The sequence below is a fragment of the Schistocerca americana genome, chromosome 1 (genome assembly GCF_021461395.2).
Source record: "Schistocerca americana isolate TAMUIC-IGC-003095 chromosome 1, iqSchAmer2.1, whole genome shotgun sequence".
Lineage (NCBI taxonomy): Eukaryota > Metazoa > Arthropoda > Insecta > Orthoptera > Acrididae > Schistocerca > Schistocerca americana.
In genome coordinates this window covers 123,173,596-123,193,001 of record NC_060119.1, presented here as the reverse complement: position 1 = coordinate 123,193,001, position 19,406 = coordinate 123,173,596, and positions in this window count along the sequence as shown.

Genomic DNA, 19,406 nt, shown 5'->3' with positions numbered 1-19,406 from the left:
ATGTGGTCTGGAAAGACATCAATCACGAGCGGATGTAGGTGGTCCGCAATAATGTCAGGTAGTAGACAGCTCTGTGAATTCGATTTTTACCATATCTCAATACTGCCACCATGTTTCGAGCAGCTGTTCACCTCAAAAACAGCGTATAAGGACACGACTATCAAAATGGTTCAAATGGCTCTGAGCACAATGGGACTCAACTGCTGAGGTCATTAGTCCCCTAGAACTTAGAACTAGTTAAACCTAACTAACCTAAGGACATCACAAACATCCATGCCCGAGGCAGGATTCGAACCTGCGACCGTAGCGGTCTTGCGGTTCCAGACTGCAGCGCCTTTAACCGCACGGCCACTTCGGCCGGCCGACACGACTATCGACCACGGAACGTAATTGGTCCGACCTGGTGATAAGTCTCTATTAACCCACAGTCAAATCTTGATGTTTTTATTTATTTTGTATTTGTTTACACTTCAAGTTCCGTAGGACTAAATTGAGGAGCAAATCTCCAAGGTCATTGAACGTGTCAGTACATGAAGTTACAACACAAAAGTAATAACAGATAAAAATAATATGTTGACGATACCGAAAAAAGTCAAAACAAAAGTTCCAGTAAACGCAGTCAACAATACGACAAGAATCGGCTTAATTGTTCAAGGAACTCCTCAAAAGAATAGAAGGACTGACCCATGAGGAAACTCTTCAGTTTAGATTTGAAAGCGCGTGCATTACTGCTAATATTTTTGAGTTCGAGTGGTAGCTTATTGAAAATGGATGCAGCAGTATGCTGCACACCTTCCTGCACAAGAGTTGAGGAAGTCCGATCCAAAGGCAGGTTTGATTTCTGCCGAGTATTAACTGAGTGAAAAGCTGCTTATTCTTTGGAATAAGCTAATATCGTTAACAAGAAACGACAGTAAGGAATATATATATTGAGAGACCAATGTCAAAATACCCAGCCTCGTAACAGGGGCCGATAAGAGGTTCGTGAACTTACACCACTTATTGCCCGAACCGCCTGTTTCTGAGACGAAAATATCCTTTTATAATGGGAAGAGCTACCCAAAATATTATACCATACGACATAAGCGAATGAAAAAAGCAAACTAGACTAATTTTCGTGTCGAAAGATCACTCACCGTTCGAATAGTAAAAATGGCAGCATGAAGTTTTTGAACAAGATCCCGAACGTGGGCTTTCCAGGACAGATTACTAAGTATCTGAACACTTAGAAATTTGAACTGTTCAGTTTTACTTTTCATATGCCCATTCTGTGGAATTAGAACGTCAGGTTTTGTTGAATTGTGTGTTACAAACTGTAAAAACTGAGTCTTACTGTGATTTAGCTTTAGTTCGGGAACAGATACTATCGTCATATACAGTTAAAATATGGCTTTCCGGCCATTGACCTTCTTGTACGAGCGCACACGCTATGCCCGAACTAGTACAGTAATTGGTAGATTAATCTGCCACGAGTAATGAGTATGATGGGCAAAGATCTATTAAGCGCACTACGAATGTAGTGGTGTGGACTTGGGAATGTGGGTCTCACGGGGAGCGTGCAAGGGGAAAGTCCCTGCAGGCGCACTATCCTTTGTGCCCTCGGTGGCTCAGATAGATAGAGCGCCTGCCATATAAGCATGAGATCCCAGGCTCGAGTCCCAGTCGGGGCACGCATTTTCAACATGTCCCCAATGAAGTATATCAACGCCTGTTTGCAGCTAGGGTGTCCACGTAATTAGCATTTCATTTCTAGCAAAGCTGCATGGTCATCAACGGTAACTGTTCTTTCGGGAACAGATACTACCGTCATATATAGTTAAAATATGGCTTCCCGGCCACTGACCTTCTTGCGGAAACGCACACGCTATGCACGAACTCTTACGGGACTTGGTAGGTTAATCTGCCACGAGTAATGAGTATGATGGGCGAACATCTACTAGGCGCACTACGAATATAGTGGTGTGGACGTGTTGGGAATGTGGGTCTCACAGGGAGCGTGCAAGGGATAAGTCCCTGCTGGCGCACTATCCTCTGTGCCCTCGGTGGCTCAGATGGATAGAGCGTCTGCCATGTAAGCAGGAGATACTGGGTTCGAGTCCCGGTCGGGGCACAGATTTTCAACATGTCGCCAATAAAGTATATCAACGCCTGTTTGCAGCTAGGGTGTCCATTTAATTATCATTTCATTATATTTATCATCGATGTTATCGGCACTATAAATATCCTGACACTCTTGTTCCTTGACATGGTTTAAGAAGACTCTATTGCTGTTGGATTAACGTTCCTCTACAGTTTGTAATTATATGTGACATTTGTTTGAGTACAAAAGCCTTTTAGTGTGATAATTTGTGCATTATGGTCTGAAAGGCCATTCACCCTTTTAGTAACAGAATGCCCATCTAGTAATTAAGAATGACTAAAAATTTTGTCTATGGGTGTGCTACTGTTCCCGTGCACCCTAGTTGGAAAATACTGTTTGCATCGTATCATATGAACTTAGGAGATCTACCAGCATCCTTTTTCTTGCTTCATCATATACAAAATTCATATTGAAGTCACCACATACAGCTAATTTTAGGTACTTCCTACAAAGTGAATCAAGAACCCTCTTCAGCACAAATGCTCTGAAGTCAGAGTTAGAGGACCTATAAACAACACCAATTAGAAGTTTAGTTTCACTAAATTCAACTGCCCCTGCACAACATTAAAATATCTGTTCGGTCCAGTGCCGTGATATGTCTATGGACTCAAATGGAATACTGTTTTTTACGTACATAGCCACTCCCTCACCCCGCAAGGAACTCCTCGAAAAACAGCCCATTGCAGTTTCTGCTGACGATGTCGTTGTGTCAACATGGGAACACGTACCGGTCATCTTCTGTTCAACGCTGTGTGCTGAACGGTGTGGTCCGAAACGCCTGTGCCTGCACCAGCACTGTCCTCTGTCCTCAGATTCACCACAGATCGCCGCCATTGCTGCTTTATAGACCGAGCAAGCCTCCGACCTCCACGTCTCGTGATAGGGTTGCCTATTCGTGATTCTTCCGTTCTTCAACCACTGTCCGTAGCATGCGATCATCCGACTAGCTTCGCCGTTTCCAAATTGCTTGTATCCAGGTGCCGGGCCGTAACAAAAAAATGGTTCAAATGGCTCTGAGCACTATGGGACTTAACATCTTAGGTCATCAGTCCCCTAGAACTTAGAACTACTTAAACCTAACTAACCTAAGGACATCACACACTTCCATGCCCGAGGCAGGATTCGAACCTGCGACCGTAGCGGTCGCGCGGCTCCAGACTGTAGCGCCTAGAACCGCTCGGCCACTTCGTCCGGCTCGGGCCGTAACAATCTGTTCTCTCTCAGTGTAGCTTATGTCAGTGGATGTCCCCATTTGCAACCCATATCCTCGCTAGAAAGATTCCCCATTCGTCTCTGTTCCCCTTATATAGTTTCCTTATCGCGATACGCGGCTGCTACACTATCAAGTGGCATTCAGTTCGCTGGGCTTTGGACGTAATATTATAACCAATGTAACTGTCACTTGATGGGCCTTTCATGTGTCGCCCAGAGAAGAGCTTAGGTATTAACCAAATTGTCAACATCCAAGAGACAAATTGACACTTCGTAGCTGTTTTTGTAACGAAAAATTCGAAAATTGTGGCTGTATTTCTGATTCGTGTTTTCATTATCTTAACTGAAAAGTTACTATATCCGATGACATACAGTTATGCTGACAAGCGATTCGCCAAGGGGAAGTTATACATTACAGCAACAACCGAAGAACACCATTTGGGTCTCCTTATGATGACGTGTTTTTCTAGCACTTGACACAGTATTTAAATCGGAACTCAAAACTTGTAGACGTACAGACATAATGATGACACAACAATGTAATTTCACAATGCCCCTGGGTCCTACACCCCAGATAGTTGGTTGTAGGAAGTGTCTAGTCATATTTGTTCGATTAATTAAAGCGGCTGAAATATAATCATGTGCGGCTCAAAACTGATATGGCAGATATAAAGTGTGAGTAGGCCATGGAAAAGAGCGCGTGAAGATACTTTGTACGGAAAGGCCACTTATAAACGTGCATTTATTTTTCAAAACATTTTTCTCATTTAACCTACTACAGTAAGAATTTGCGGCACCTGTGGTTTAGTGGTGGCGCCTTTGACTAGCTTTGGCTATTAATCAAAACGATCTCAGTCCCGGGTAAAAACCCAGCCACAGCTTGAATTTTGAATACAGGTCATCAACAATGGCGGCCGAAGACTTCCGGCATAAGAAGTGGACCCCATTCTGTCAACGGTCTTGTAAAAGAGGGCGGAGGAGCGGCAAGATGTTCAGGACACTCTTGTCCTTGAGGTGGGAAACTACCCCTAAAGGCGGAAGAATCAGCATGATGAACGGCAAGCGAATGTAGAAGACAAATGGTTCAAATGGCTCTGAGCACTATGGGACATAACTGCTGAGCTCCCCTAGAACTTAGAACTACTTAAACCTAACTAACCTAAGGACATCACACACATCCATGCCCGAGGCAAGATTCGAACCTGCCACCGTAGCGGTCGCGCGGTTCCAGACTGTAGCGCCTATAAGCGCTCGGCCACCCCGGCCGGCTCTTAATAATTTCTGAAGTTGTGTGACAGCAGAGTCCTACCTAGATATTAGCAAACGTAAGAACTCATAACGTTCACAGACCGCGAGCTAGAAACTGCTGCTCGCAGGAAACAAGAGTACAACACACGATGAAATGCATCTGATTATGTGACACTGAATGAGCTCCAATAGAATGTGCTTTCCACTGAATAGTATCCAGTAGACAGAACCGTTTCCGCTATGCAGACCAAAGCGCGCCTCCTTGTAAGAGACCTTACTCTGTGCCACCCATACTGGGTTAGCTGCAACAGTTGCCAACGTGAGATTGGACTGGTATATTACCGGGAACAATGCTCTGTTTTGCGACCACATTGCACGCGATGTGGGGAACTAGCCGAGCAACTAAACTGCCACTTCGTTCGTTTTTGCTGCCCCAGACTCGCAATCTAGTCGCGCCATCGCTCCCTGGAAACGCATCAGCGTTACGTAAACGTGTTTAACACGCAGCAGTATTCCAAAATAAGGAGACAGTGACCTCTTTCGACTACACCGCTCCCAGAAGCACACTCCTTGCGAGAACAGTTGTTTGTGAAGGCTTAGAGAACTACAAAAGCATTCCTCTGATTATAACTGCAACGTGCTAGTTACCAAAGCAACTCTGTCACGTTACTCATTACGGGTAATTGGGTCTCTGTGGACCTAGTGAAACAGGATGTGATTTGAAAGCATTTTTTCTTAAATTTTAGTACCTCACTACTTCAATATAACGGCGATTAATCTGTATCATTTCTGTATAGTTTTGAAGTGAAAGACACTCTCAGTTTGGAGTCCGATATGTAGCCCACGCTGTCGAATGGCATCGTGGGTCCAACATGCCGGACATCATCATCCAGCAGACGAACCAAATTCAAATGATTCAAATGGCTCTAAGCACTATGGGACTTAGCATCTAAGGTCATCAGTCCTCTGTACTTAGAAGTACTTAAACCTAACTAACCTAAGGACATCCATGCCCGAGGCAGGATTCGAACCTGCAACGGCAGCAGCAGCGTGGTTCCAGACTGAAGCGCCTAGAACCGCTCGGCCATAGCAGTAGACGAATCATCAATAGTGTAACGTGCGCAAACTCGATGGGTCAAAGGGGAGAAGTTTGGAATTAATGCTACAATAATGATGCGCTGTGATCAGGAACTGCTCCCTCATAAAGCCAAATAGGTGGTAAAAATTATTTACACTACTAAGATTCGACCCGAGTTTCTATAAATCTGGTTTGTTGTTTCAGACTGATGAAAAACACATTTCATCTTAATGAATTCGATGTCAGCCCCCGGTAGCTGACTGGTCAGCACCACAGAATCTCAATCCTAAAGGCCCGGTTGCGATTCCCGGCTGGGTGGGAGATTTTCTCCGCTCAGGGACTGGGTGTTGTGTTGTCCTTATCATCATCATTTCATCGCCATCGACGCGCAAGTCACCGAAGTGGTGTCAAATCGGAAGACTTGCAACCGGCGAACGGTCTACCCGGCGGGCGGCCCTAGTCACACGACATTTACATGTATTTTTAATGAGTTCGATATAACTGAAATCGTCAAATTATTTTTTACCTCATAAAGATTTGACAGCGACGGTAGCTTTGAGCAACTTGAAACTTTTACAAACTGAAATGTAAATGTTTTCAAGAAATTTACTAGAATAATCGTAATACTGAATCAACGATACAATAAATACACACTAAAGGTGAATTTAACGAACAGAAAAAAGGGAGAAAACAATGTTCTCAGAAGTTTAGTAACTGTGCAACAGTGTAGGTCTTAGAAAGGAGTCTATCATGGAGACTTTTTTCGCTGGATTAGTGGTATTTTGTAGGAGTTCCTATCCATGTTAATAAAAATGGTACACATGCACTTCGATGTAAAGATGAGTGGTGACGCGAATTTCGTGTTAAGTTAAAAGATTTTCTGCGTTGTTCCCATGCAAAACAGGGGGAGTAAGGGAATAACCTCTTCAGTGTTACAAGTTCGCCCGCTTTTAATTAATTTGCACTCCCGAGAGCCAGAAACTTTTGCGCCCTTGCACTGTTTGTAGAAGTGTTCACACTTGACACAAGCGCTGTACGAAAGCACATGACCAAACACTGCTACACTGTTTGTCAGACACAGGCTAAACTGCGGTGACGAATGTCATGGGATACGTCCTAATTTGCCCAGCGTAGAACAGCAGCTCGATGTGGCATAGGCTCGACAAGTCGTTGAAAGTCCTCTGTAGAAATATTGAGCCATACTGCCTCTACAGCCGTCCGCAATTGTGAAAGTGCCACCGGTGCAGGATATTGTACATCAACCGACCTCCCGATTATGTTGCACAAATGCTCGATTAGATTCATGTCGAGCCATCTGGATGGTCAAATCATTCGTTCGGAGTGTCTAGAATGTTACTCAAAACAATCGCGAACGACTGTGGCCCGGAGAAAAGGTGCATCATCATTCATAAAAATTCCATCGTCGTTTGGGAACATGGGGTCCACGAATGGCAGCAAATGATCTCCAAGTAGTCGAACATGACCATTTCCAGGCAATGGACAGCTCAGTTGGACCAGAGGTCCAAGTTCATTTCTTGTAAACAAAGCCCACACTGTTCCAGAGCCACCACCAGCTTGTACATCGCCTTGTTGACAATTTGGATCCAAGGCATCCTGCAATCGGTTTTCCACTAGTCTAGGGTCCAACTGATATGGTCAGCAGCCCAGGAGAGACGCTACAGGCCAAGGCACTAAGCGTCAGTTGTCTGCTGCACTACTCCATCCATAGTCCATTAGCAACAGATTTCGCCCCATTATCCTAACTTCGCACATTGTTTTCTGTGGCTATTTCACTCAGTGGTACTTGGCTGTTGGCACTGACAACTCTATTCAAACACCGCTGCTCTTTAAGTACAGGTCATCGGCCACTGCGTTGTCCGTGGTGTGAAGTAATGGCTGAATTCCGTATTTTCGGCACACTCTTGACACTGTGAGTCTCGAAATATTGAATTCCCTAACGACTTCCGAAACAGAATGTCCCATGCATCTAACTCCAAATACCACTACGCATTCAAAGTCTGCTAATTACAGTCGAGCGCCCATTATGGCGTTGCCAGTGGAAGCCGTTTTACAAGCAAGCAATGCCACCGCCATGTGTATATGTGCATATCTCTATCCCATGACGTTTGTTACCTCAGTGTATTCACACACTTTCATTAGTTCTACATTGTTCTTCTCATCTGTTTTACTCAATTTTATTCGTTCCCTACTATTTTCCAAATTATTACAAAAGCGTGAACGTTCACTAACCTTAAAATTCCGGTCACTTACAAAGTATATTGAAAGCGGATCGCGGATTTAAAAAAATAAACAAATAAGTAAAATGCTGGAATTGCTTGATTAATATCAGATGCTCTAAATACTGGTGTCTTCTTGCTCGATTTGTCAATCTTGGGAACAGCTCTAACATTGAAAGTTTCAAGTGACAAACATGGTATGGTTTGTCCTATTTTGCCATCTACTTAGTACGTCTTGTATTATTGTCATTGAGACTGAAAAATTTTCTGAAATAAGTGTCACTTAATTGTTTCAGACCGTTCGTGCTAACTTGTATTAGTGTCATTCAGAAGGTTAAATTTCCTGAACTCAGTGCCACATAGTCGTTTCAGACAGTTCGTGTTAATGATGACCCACTGAAAGAGGATTCAAGCAAATAATATATCGAAAATTGAATAAATACATTTAAATATTGTGTACCGAAGGAAACACTCAACGGATACTTAATAATCAATACAAGCATAGGAGCTACGTAGACTACAGTAAGTAGTACGTAACTATCGACGATCAGTGGGTAGATGAACACCAAACTAAAAGAAATTTCACCTTACATTGATCTTACATCATCAACATATCATAAAAATAGAGAAACCAGGTTAGTACAGGTGATACTGTAGCACGACTCTGAAGGTGGCTGCATTCGTTTTAGTGGCTGTGCGGTTCTAGGCGCTGCAGTCTGGAACCGCGAGACCGCTACGGTCGCAGGTTCGAATTCTGCCTCGGGAATGGACGTGTGTGATGTCATTATGTTAGTTAGGTTTAACTCGTTCTGAGTTCTAGGGGACTAATGACCTCAGAAGTTGAGTCCCATAGTGCTCAGAGCCATTTTTTGCATTCGTTTTGTTTTTCTCACTCCTACTATCCTACTACCCTGGAAGCAGAAACATGATTCCATTGTCTTTGCGAAAGTGAGCACATGCCTTCAACACCTCAGGTATCATTTGCAACATTTAAGATATTATTTGTCTTAACGTAAAGAAACATAATGAACTCAGAATAGAAATCAATGCGACTCCCTAAATTTATTATCAGCTAAGATAAAAACGGAAGGATTTTTCTAATGTAATACGCTGTCTGTTAGGCAAAATAGTCGTTCTTGAAGAGAAGTTATCGCCTACCTAATGTCTAGGTCTGATAAGGAATCGACGGCAAAACAAAGCCAAGAACATCCCGAAGTCACCGGGTAATTCAGTATGTAAATAGAGATCATAATCTAATATCATGAGGGATCACAACACGATAATAGGGTAAAGAATAGCAGATAGTTAGGGAAGAATATGAGGTTGGTAGTAGTAATCAAAGAGGAGAACCATTAATAGAGTTCTGCAATAAATTCCGTCTAGTAAAGCGAATACACTGCACAAAAATCACACGAGGAGTTGGTATTCATGCAAAAAGCCTGGGGATACGGAAGATTACAGCTGGATTACATCATGGTCAGACAGAGACTCCCGAATCGGGTATTGGGTTGTAAGGCACACCCAGGAACAGAGACAGACCTGGATCAGAATTTAATAATGACGAAGAGTAAGATTAAGATACTTGCCCAAAAAAATCATTGTGCAAAGAAGTACGACATAGACGTTCTGGGGAATGATGAGATGCACCTGATGTTCTGAGTCTGTATATACTGTGATAATGAATACCGCGCCTAAGCAGTTCAGCGAGGAAGAAAGGACATCTGCAGAAAGGGTAATCACTGTAGTGGACAGATAAGCATAGGTACGAGGATGGTATCTGCGAAAAAGCCTTGGCTAAATACTTGAATTGATTGACGAATGAAGGAAGTACAAAAATGTTCAGGGAAATTCGGAAATACAGGAATAAAAGTCACTCAGGAATGAAATAAATGGAAAGTGCAGCGAAGCCAAGGTGAAATAGCTGCAGGAAAAATGTGAATAAATCGAAAAGAAATGGTCATTGGAAGGACGGAGTAAGGTCAAAACAATTATTTTTTACATAAATGAATATTCCTGTCTGTTTCATGTCATGAAGAAGATTGCAGCAATACAACCATGGCAGCATATTCGTCAGTGCCATCAGAGATAAGCCAATCACTGCCATACTTCGTATGCTTATTGATGGCTTATGGTCAAGATCTGTGCTGTAATTACAAACGTAGTAATAAATTCCCTAAGAAGTGAATTCTTTGAGTTATCATTCAAGATACCTATAGTGTTTGATTATTTTACAATAGCTAACTGAATACCATTTTAGCAGTGTTGATTGATGATATCTGAGGAGGATCGAAAATGATTTGATATTTACGATTCACGCAGATACCATACAAATACTACAGCTCAGCCAGAGATTATTTTGGAGTTGTTCATTGCAAAAATAGCCTTTATCATTGACAATTTTTCCACAAAGCTAACATTTTTACAGTTGAAAGTATTTTTACCTAATGTAGAGGCTTTCAATAGACCCGCCAGGTTAGCCGAGAGCGCTAATGCGCTGCTTCCTGGACTCAGGTAGGCGAACCGGCCCCTGATCGAATCCGCCCAGCAGATTAACGACGGAGGCCGAAGTGTCGGCCCGCCTGGATGTGGTTTTTTTGCGGTTTTCCACATCTCACTAGGTTAATACGGGGCTGGTCCCCACGTCCCACCCCCAATTCCACAGTTCGCACACATCTGAACACATTCACGCTATTCCATAGCCTACACTAGAAGCAGACAGTTGGGGTACACCATTTCCGTCCCGGGGGGTACGGGGTGGTGACAGGAAGGGCATCCGGCCACCCCATAAATTAACCTTGCCAAATCCGATTAATTATACCAACACTGCGTCACTGAGCGAAAAAGGCACAAGCAAAAGAAAGAAAGAAAGATAGAGGCTTTCGGTAATGTCTGTTAGGTTTTCCAAAAAAATGTAAAAAATATTTCATGAGGACTTGACAGACCAGGAAAGATAAATGTAGTAATTACAGCATCAGCAGGGGATGTCAAGAGATGGGGTCTGAATTTGAACAGAGACCTATAACTTTTAGTGAGTTCAAGAAAAACGTTACTGAAGAATACTGTCAGAACGGAAGCAAGACTGTTTATAACGTAAATCCATAATAGCGGGAATGTATAACAATAGGGACAATAATTCTATGAAATATTTCTGCAAACCTCTCACTTGAGAAGCAGACGATCCGAATCTTAGATTATTCAGGAGTTATGGGAAAATCTCCTAGAAGGTTAGAAGAAATAGGTATGCATTAATCAAAAATGCTTTACAACTTTTTTTGGAAAAAGTTAAGGATGAAGACCACTACAAAGGGAACTATGGTTACCACCGACTAATAGCAACAATTGAGGTCATCACAATGACATCGACCAGGAGATGTGGAGTGAATGTGGTACTAAGGGGAATGGGCAGAGGACGATTTAATTCCCCTGCTCGTCGTAGAGGTTTTTCACCGCGAAGTAGCCATGACAGCAACGGCACGAAAAACTAGGAACCACGTATGTTACTGGCCAAACTAACACGAAAAATTTGTACGTCCTAGACGTAGGAAAAAGCATAAGAATAAACATCGTCAATTCACATAATTATGCACAAGGTAGAGACTGCGAAGTGTTGCTAGACGCTACCACTGTAGCGATGGACGTTGCCCTGCATACCAACAAATATTTAGCAATCTGACCAATGGCATGGTTACAATGACGAAATTATACAATAAAGACCTTCTGTACAGGAAGAAGACAAGAGACTCGACATCTTCATAGACTTGTTCACTGTCGTCGAAAACAAGGTGATCCTTGATGATTTTTGTTGTATGGGCATTATGCTGTGGACCAAGGAGTATTTGTCTGCTTAACGTTTTCGTCTTCTAATGTTGAAGATACTTCGATAAGGAATAGCTCAGTAGACAGTTCAGTTGAGGAGGGATGGACATGTCTATAAAGGCTACAACAGACGTTGCAAAGAAAACTGTCGGTACAGAGAAGGTAACTTAGAAGAAACCAAGGGTAAGAGAAAAAATACTTCAGCAGATTGATGAAAGAAGGAAGTACAAAAATGTTCAGTGAAATTCAGAAATACAAAAATACAAGTCGCTGAGCAATTAAATAAATAAGACGTGCAGGGAAGCTTGCAGGAAAAATGTGAAGAAACCGAAAACGAAATGGTTGTCAGAAGGACTGACTCAGGTTATAGGAACCTCAAAACAACCTTCGGTGAAGTTAAAAGCAAGGGTGGTAATGGGAACTCCGCTGTTGAAGGCAGAGAAGCGAGCGGATAGGTGGAAAGGGTACATTGAAGGCCTGTATATGCGTGGAAGATTTGTCTTATGTGATAGAAGATGATGCCTCTACGTAGACAAACTGCGCTAGGAAACAGGAATGTGGATTTTTCAGTGCTTAAATTTGGAACATGGAACGTGCGTGCGCTGTTGCAGACAGGAGCGATGAACAGTGTTGCAGAAGAGGTGCTAAGGTATGGAATGGGAGTTTTTGCACTGTAGGAAATCAGGTGGAGGGGAGAGGAGAGATTTATAAGCAGAAATTCTCGATGTACTTTTCAGGAAAAGATGAAAGACGAGTATGGAGTTGGGTTTATAGTCTCCAAGGATATGTGTAGATCAGTTATTGCTTTCACCTAGTGTAATGAAAGAATATGTACTCTGCGTGTGAAAGGCAAATTTGACAATATGACCTTTGTGAATTTATATGCACCAATGGAAGAATCCGATGAAGGTACTGTGGACATCTATGATCAGCTACAGGAGGTTTGTGACAGAATACCCAGACACGATTCCAAAATAGTTGTGTGAAAGGGGCTTTCAAAAGAGTGTTTAGTAAGGAAAGTCTACATGAATAATAATAATGATATGACCGCTGCCCAGTTTGCTTGAAGGCAATAAGTAACTGTTTTCCAAGGAAAATATTTACAAAGGGACATAGAAAATACCAGGAACAAATTAAGCAAACCAAACAGACCATATATTGATATCAAAGAGGTAGGCATCCGAAATGGAAAATGTACGCACTTTCCGATGAGCTCATTCTAATTCTGTCCATTATCTATCAGGAGCCAAAACGAGATGGAAACATGCCATGGCTGCCAAAGGAAGTAGAACCAGAGTAAAGAAATGGAATAAAGAACACCTGAAACATAGGTCTACTGTTCAGGAGTACCAGAACAGATTGACGCAGGAGTTACAAACAAAACATGATGGAGATGATATAGACAAAGAATGAAACTCTATTAAAGATGCTATTAAAACAACAGCACATGAAATATTGGGGGAGGCAAGGAGTCTTAGGAATGAAGACTGACATGACGATGAATGTAGACAGGCAGTGGAACAGAAAAATGATGCAAGGCTGGAATGCTTGCAGCGGCATTACATAATGAAAAGTGAATAGAGGCAGCAAGGGTATGCAGTAGGGAGAAAAGGGAAGCCATGAAGAGAAAAACGGAGAAGATGGAAGAGCACTACCAAATGAATGAAAGCAGAAAATTCTGCGAGAAGATTAAAGAAGGAACTCAAGAATATAGACCGAAAATAACTGATTGTAAGGACAAAGAGGGAAATTTGCTGACAGGTAAACAAGATGTTCTGGATAGATGGCGAGAATGCTTCAAGAGAATTTTGGAGCACAATCCTACCAGGAATGAGTAGCCACTCTATTATACCGCAGATCCAGAAATAGAGGAACCAACATTAGAGGAAGTACGGAACATAGTGTATTGTATAAAAAATTGTAAAGCACCAGGAACTGATGAAATAACTGCAGAACTGCTAAAAAATGGGGGAACTGAACTTTATAAGCGGATCCACAATCCTATTAAGTTGATATGGAATCAGGAAAGAATCCCAAAAGAATATATACTAGGTGCAATTCAACCAATACACAAGAAAGGAGACAATACCTGCTGTTAAAATTACCAAGGAATCACCTTGCTGAATGTAACATATAGGATCTTCTCTATTATTTACGACAGGTTAGCCCCATATGCAGAAGAGATTCTGGAGGAGTATGAGTGCGGAATTCGGCTTAATACGAGGGTTGCCCAGAAAGTAAGTTCAGATCGGTCACGAAATGGACACCACAGTGAAAACCCGATGAAGCTTTGCACAGATGTGTTGGGTAGTGTCTCTAGTAGGACTGTCGATCGCATCAAGACGCTCTTTTCAGTTATGAGCGCACTGTGAGCGAGTAAAGGTGCCTAGAACAACGATGTCTCCCGCCAAGTAGGAGGGCCAGCTGAGAGGCTTCGCCTTAATGAATGCAGCCCACCTGACACAACTGCCACGCACTTCCTTCTTCGTGGCAATTCTCAGCCGCACTCTGTAGGGGCAGTGAAGACGCTTCTGCGGCCTTTACGTTGGAAAGTGTTCGATCACCCACAACACAACCCTAATTGGCTTGTCCTGAGTATCACCTCTGTTCACATGAAACGCTGGATACGAAGACAACACTTGGGCGTAGGCTACACGCTATAGACCAGAGTAAGAAGTATCGGAAAGCCCAGGTGGCTGCCTTGTATGACGATGGTGTTCGAAATTTGGTGTAACCCTCCGACAGATGTCTAAGTCGGAGCGGCGACTATGTAGAGAAGTATCTGGAAAGTTTAGCTAACTCTTGCAAATAAAATGTTTCTGATTTTCGCTGTGTTTTCCATTTAGCGATCGATCGGATTTACTTTCTGGACAAGATCAACAACAGACCAGATATTTGTGTTGAGGCAAATACATCAAAAGGCATATGAGTAAAACATTAAACTTAATAACCTCTATATAGACTTCAAGCAAGCCTTTGATGGTCTCGATAGAGCACAAACCCTAAATGATTTACTACTGCTTGGTATCGAAGTATGTCTCACTTATTCAAGCAAATTTGGCTGATTCCAAGGCTGTAGTGCGAGTTGGTGGGGAACTGAGCAACTGGTTTAGCATTAGTAAAGGAGTCAGACAAGGGGACGCGCTCTCTACACTGCTTTTCAATCTGACACTTGAAGCAGCCGTATGGAAGTCTCAGATATCTGGTTACATAGGCACAAAGTCGATTCAGATGTGCGCATATGCTGATGCTGTACCAATTATTAGTAGAAAAAGGGTGTTTCTAGAGAGGATAGTATGTGAGCTGAAAGAAGCTACGGGACCTAGAGGCCTTCCTATAAATGAAACAAAGACTAAGTACATGAATTTCACCAGGAAGTTAAATAATAGCTTGGATAGATTATCAGCAGACGGTTTCAATTTTGAACATGTGCAGAACTTTGACTATTTGGGCTCTAATATTAACACCACAAATTCCATGTCAACTAAAATAAAACAGCGCATCCTAAGTGGTAACAGGTGCTTCCACACGTTTAAGATATTGTTGGCCTCTAGGTTATTAAATCGGCAGCTAAAGCTACAACTACATAAGGTCATGATCACGCCAGTTGTAACCTGCGGATGCGAAACATGAACGCTAACGAGTGTTGATGAGCAGCAGCTCAGGATATTTGAACGTAGAGTGATGCGTAAGATCTGTGGGGCAGTTCAGGATAATAATGGTTTCTAGAAATCTACGAAGAATGCTGAGCTGGACCGCCTCATACAAAGAGCCGACGACATCGTAAGAATTATAAAAAGTACAAGAATAGCCTGGCTTGAGCACGTCCTGAGAATGTAAGAACAACCAAAACTATTTTTGAATGGAGACGGAGAGGAAGGCCACGAAAACGGTGGAAGAAGATACAAAATCTCTGAGTCCGAGGATGGCGGAGAACCGCACTGGAGAGGTCAGAATGGAGGAAACTTGTTGATGAGGCTAAAACCCAGACAGGGTTGTAATGCGGTGAGAAGAAGAGGAAGAAGAAGAAGAAGAAGAGAAGAAACAGGAGTCGATTTAGAAGAGGTAGGTGAGCCAGTAGTAGAACCAAAATTTAATGGAGTTTTGGAGGACTTAAGATCAAATAAGGCAGAAGGGATGGCTAACATTCCATCAGAATTTCTAAAATCGTTGGGGGGAGGGGGAGGGGGAGGGGGAGGGGGAGTGGGAGGGGGGAGGGGGGAGGGGGGAGGGAGTGGCAACAAAACGTCTAGTCATCGTTGTGTGTAGAATTATGAGTTTGGCGACAGACAATCTGACTTTTGGAAAAACGTCATTCAAACAATTCCGAAGATTGCAAGAGCCGACTATTGGGAGAATTATCGTACAGTCAGCTTAACAGCTCATGCAGGCAAGTTGCTGAAAAGACCAATATACAACAGAACGGAAAAAAACTGAGGACGTGTTACATTCATTTCACAGCCACTTTTAACTAGAATAAAACTGAATGCACTTGCTGTAACTTGAGATTTATGCACGTGGAACTGCATATTAACAGTCACACTGCACATACGCTTAGTCGCTCCTGGGAAACATTATAACACTGTGATCCCAAGGAATAGAAAAGGGGGAATAAATTAAAAATTTTCTTAAATTCACGCTAGCACAGCCAAAAGCGACACGAAGCAGAGGAGGTGACTCAGTCACACAGCAGAGAGAAACAGTGAACGCTGTAAGTCGGTTGCGTAAACGAGCACATGGTGTTACATCGTTCTCTTGCTACGTTCAGCAACAATCAATATGCAGGACACAACGACACCTATCAGATACTGACAGTGGAGTTAAGAGCCTATAACAAATTGTTAAGAAAGACCGCTACAGCAACTAAAGACGAGGGCCACATTCGGCCATAACAAACAGCGCCTCACATCATAGCCCTTCGCCAGCCCCCACAAATAACCCAGTTCTCCAGCTCCGAATTGACTTGGTCATTAGCATCGGTGGCGTTCCTACCAAAGCCCTCGTTCAATTATTATTACGGTGTAGTGTCACCCATGTATTAGACGTTGCAGTACTTCTCGTGAACTCACTGCTTGCCGTTCAGGGGATTACAGCTCCCAAGTAAACACGACCTGCCAGTTGTGGGAATCCGCATCGATCACCTATCACATCGCTGACTGGGAGACCGAAGGCCTTCCGTGTTCTGTGACCGGTCATCTCGAAGCTCTTGCCGCAGTGACGCCAGCGTCACTGCTGGATGGAAGAGCCGTTCGATGCCTCTGTTGCTGATCGACATTGCAGGCACTTCCAGGTGTCGTAGGCCTACCTGTCCAGCGGGATCTGGATCATACTACTACACGACGTCCGACAGCGCAGTACATCAAGATGGGACATCGCTGGTCACCATCATATTCTCGAATGGTATCGAAAACGCTCTAACTTACCACGGCTTCGCTTGGCAGACGGCAACCCGCCAAGCCTCAGCTGAATTGCTGGAGCAGCGGCCTTGCTGACCAAAGCGCCGAGCCGTCAGCAGGAGTCAGCGGAATTCCGCTGTCAGAGGCACGAGGTGTCAGCCGAAGCTGATGAGGATACACAGGAATGTTCAGATGTGCGTGAACTCCTAAGGGACAAACTGCTGAGGTCATCGATCCCTAGACTTACACACTACTTAAACTAACTTAATATAACTTACGCTAATAACAACACACACACACACACACACACACCCATGCCCGAGGGAGGACTCGAACCTCCGGCGGGAGGGGCAACGCAGTCCGTGACATGGCGCCTCTAACTGCGCGGCCACTCCGCGCGGCAGGTGACACAGGACAGTAAAAATTAATGAATAAATATTAATTTGCTTATCATGTTTTATTAGGTTATACCATCCTGTCTCAGTTCAACACCTCTACAGTATCATTGATAATGACTTCAGTTCGGCAACGAAGAGAATCCACAAGTTTCTTCAGCTGTGCCATATCCAAGTGAAACGATTTATTGCTGGTTAGATCCCATACATCTACCAAATTGCCGGGATTTTTCACCCATTGTTCCCAATAGCTGAAGATATTTTCTTTGGGTTTGAGATCGGGTATTTATTAAGCTGGTCGAAATGCCATGGATACGTGACTGAACGTTTTGGTGCTGGATGTTTTCTCCTTAGAAGATGACAAAGTCCACAGCATAGAGTGACATCTTAAATAAAGGGCAACATTTGGGTACTAAGAAGGTTGAAAAAAAGACATCCTGCCCATATTTTATATCCAGCAGTCATAGGCCCTGCCGACCACACGCGCCTTCCACAAACTGCCTCCATTCCTTTCTGTTTTGTGCTCGGTTCGTCCAGGTGTCTTCAGTCGCCAGGGCTGCCAGGTCCCTCGACAGGTCGTCCATCCAGTGCTACCTTGGGCGTCCTAGGGGTCGTCTGGGATTTTGTTTCGTCTCAGATGCTTTCAGCGCCTCTCTTCCTTCTGGCACTCGGGCTACGTGGCTTCCTCAACGGATTCTTTTGCTCTTTATCTTCTGTAGTGTTGTTGGTTGTTGCATCAAGAGAGAGATTTCTTCATTCCCCCTCCCTCCTGCTCCATTCCCCTTTATCAGAAATTAGTCCCCATATCTTTCTCATTACTTCCCTTTCAATTATTAATAGTTTCCCTTTTCGCTTTTTGTCATGCTCTGGGTCCCTGAACCGTACAAGACTGCTGTGTTGTAGATTATTGTCAGTATTTGCTGGTACAGATTTTGAGCCGAGAATCTCTCTGAGGGAATATATGCATTTCATTCCCACTGCTATTCTTTCCTCTCTTGAAGCTCATGACATCTATCTCAACCATTTCTTGCTGTTCTTATCTTCTTCCTACAAGCATGAACTCAGTTTTGTCTTGATTCGCCTTTAGCACAACCTTCTGCACTTAGCTGTCCATATCTTTCAACTCATGAACTGATTCACGTAGCATATGAGAGACAACTGAAATCACTATCCATCTCTATTCCATCCCATTCCTGTTGCGTAGTTTCCCTTATTAGTTTTCTGACATAGAACAGAACACATGAGTGAGCATCCCCCTGTGTCACGTGACCCCGGGAACGAACAGCTGCCTTTGATCCATCCATACAAGTTTTCACCATTCACGCAGTGCGTTGTGTAGGCTATTCCTGCGGATGCTGCGTGACTCAGATTCCCTAGGAAGCTAGTGAGAATGGTGCCAACTTTTATTGATGGATCACTGGCAGCTGTGCATTTGCGAAAGGTCACGTTAGCCTGCCCAAGACACTCAAAATACCTCAAAACGTACAAGAACCATCTCTGACCTGAACTACACCCTCAACATAGCGCAGGTTGAATGCATCATTGGGCAGTTGGAGCTCGTGGCGCCTTGAATCTTTAGAAAAGAGACAAAACCACAACTCGTTGGACCAATCAATTACTGTCCAGTTTATGTATTTGACCTAGTGATGACATGCAGCATAGTGTTCCACTGCGAATACTCTCTTCTACAAAAATCAACTGGATTCCGCAAACAGACATCTTGCGAAATTCAGATCACTCTGTTCCTCCATGATCACAGCGTTGTAGACATAGGCGCAGAAGTTGCTGTCATGTTCCTTGACTTCAGAACTCATTTGTCACTGTCCTGCAGTACCCTATAGTGGAAACAATACGAGATTACTACCGGACCAGATTTGCGACTGG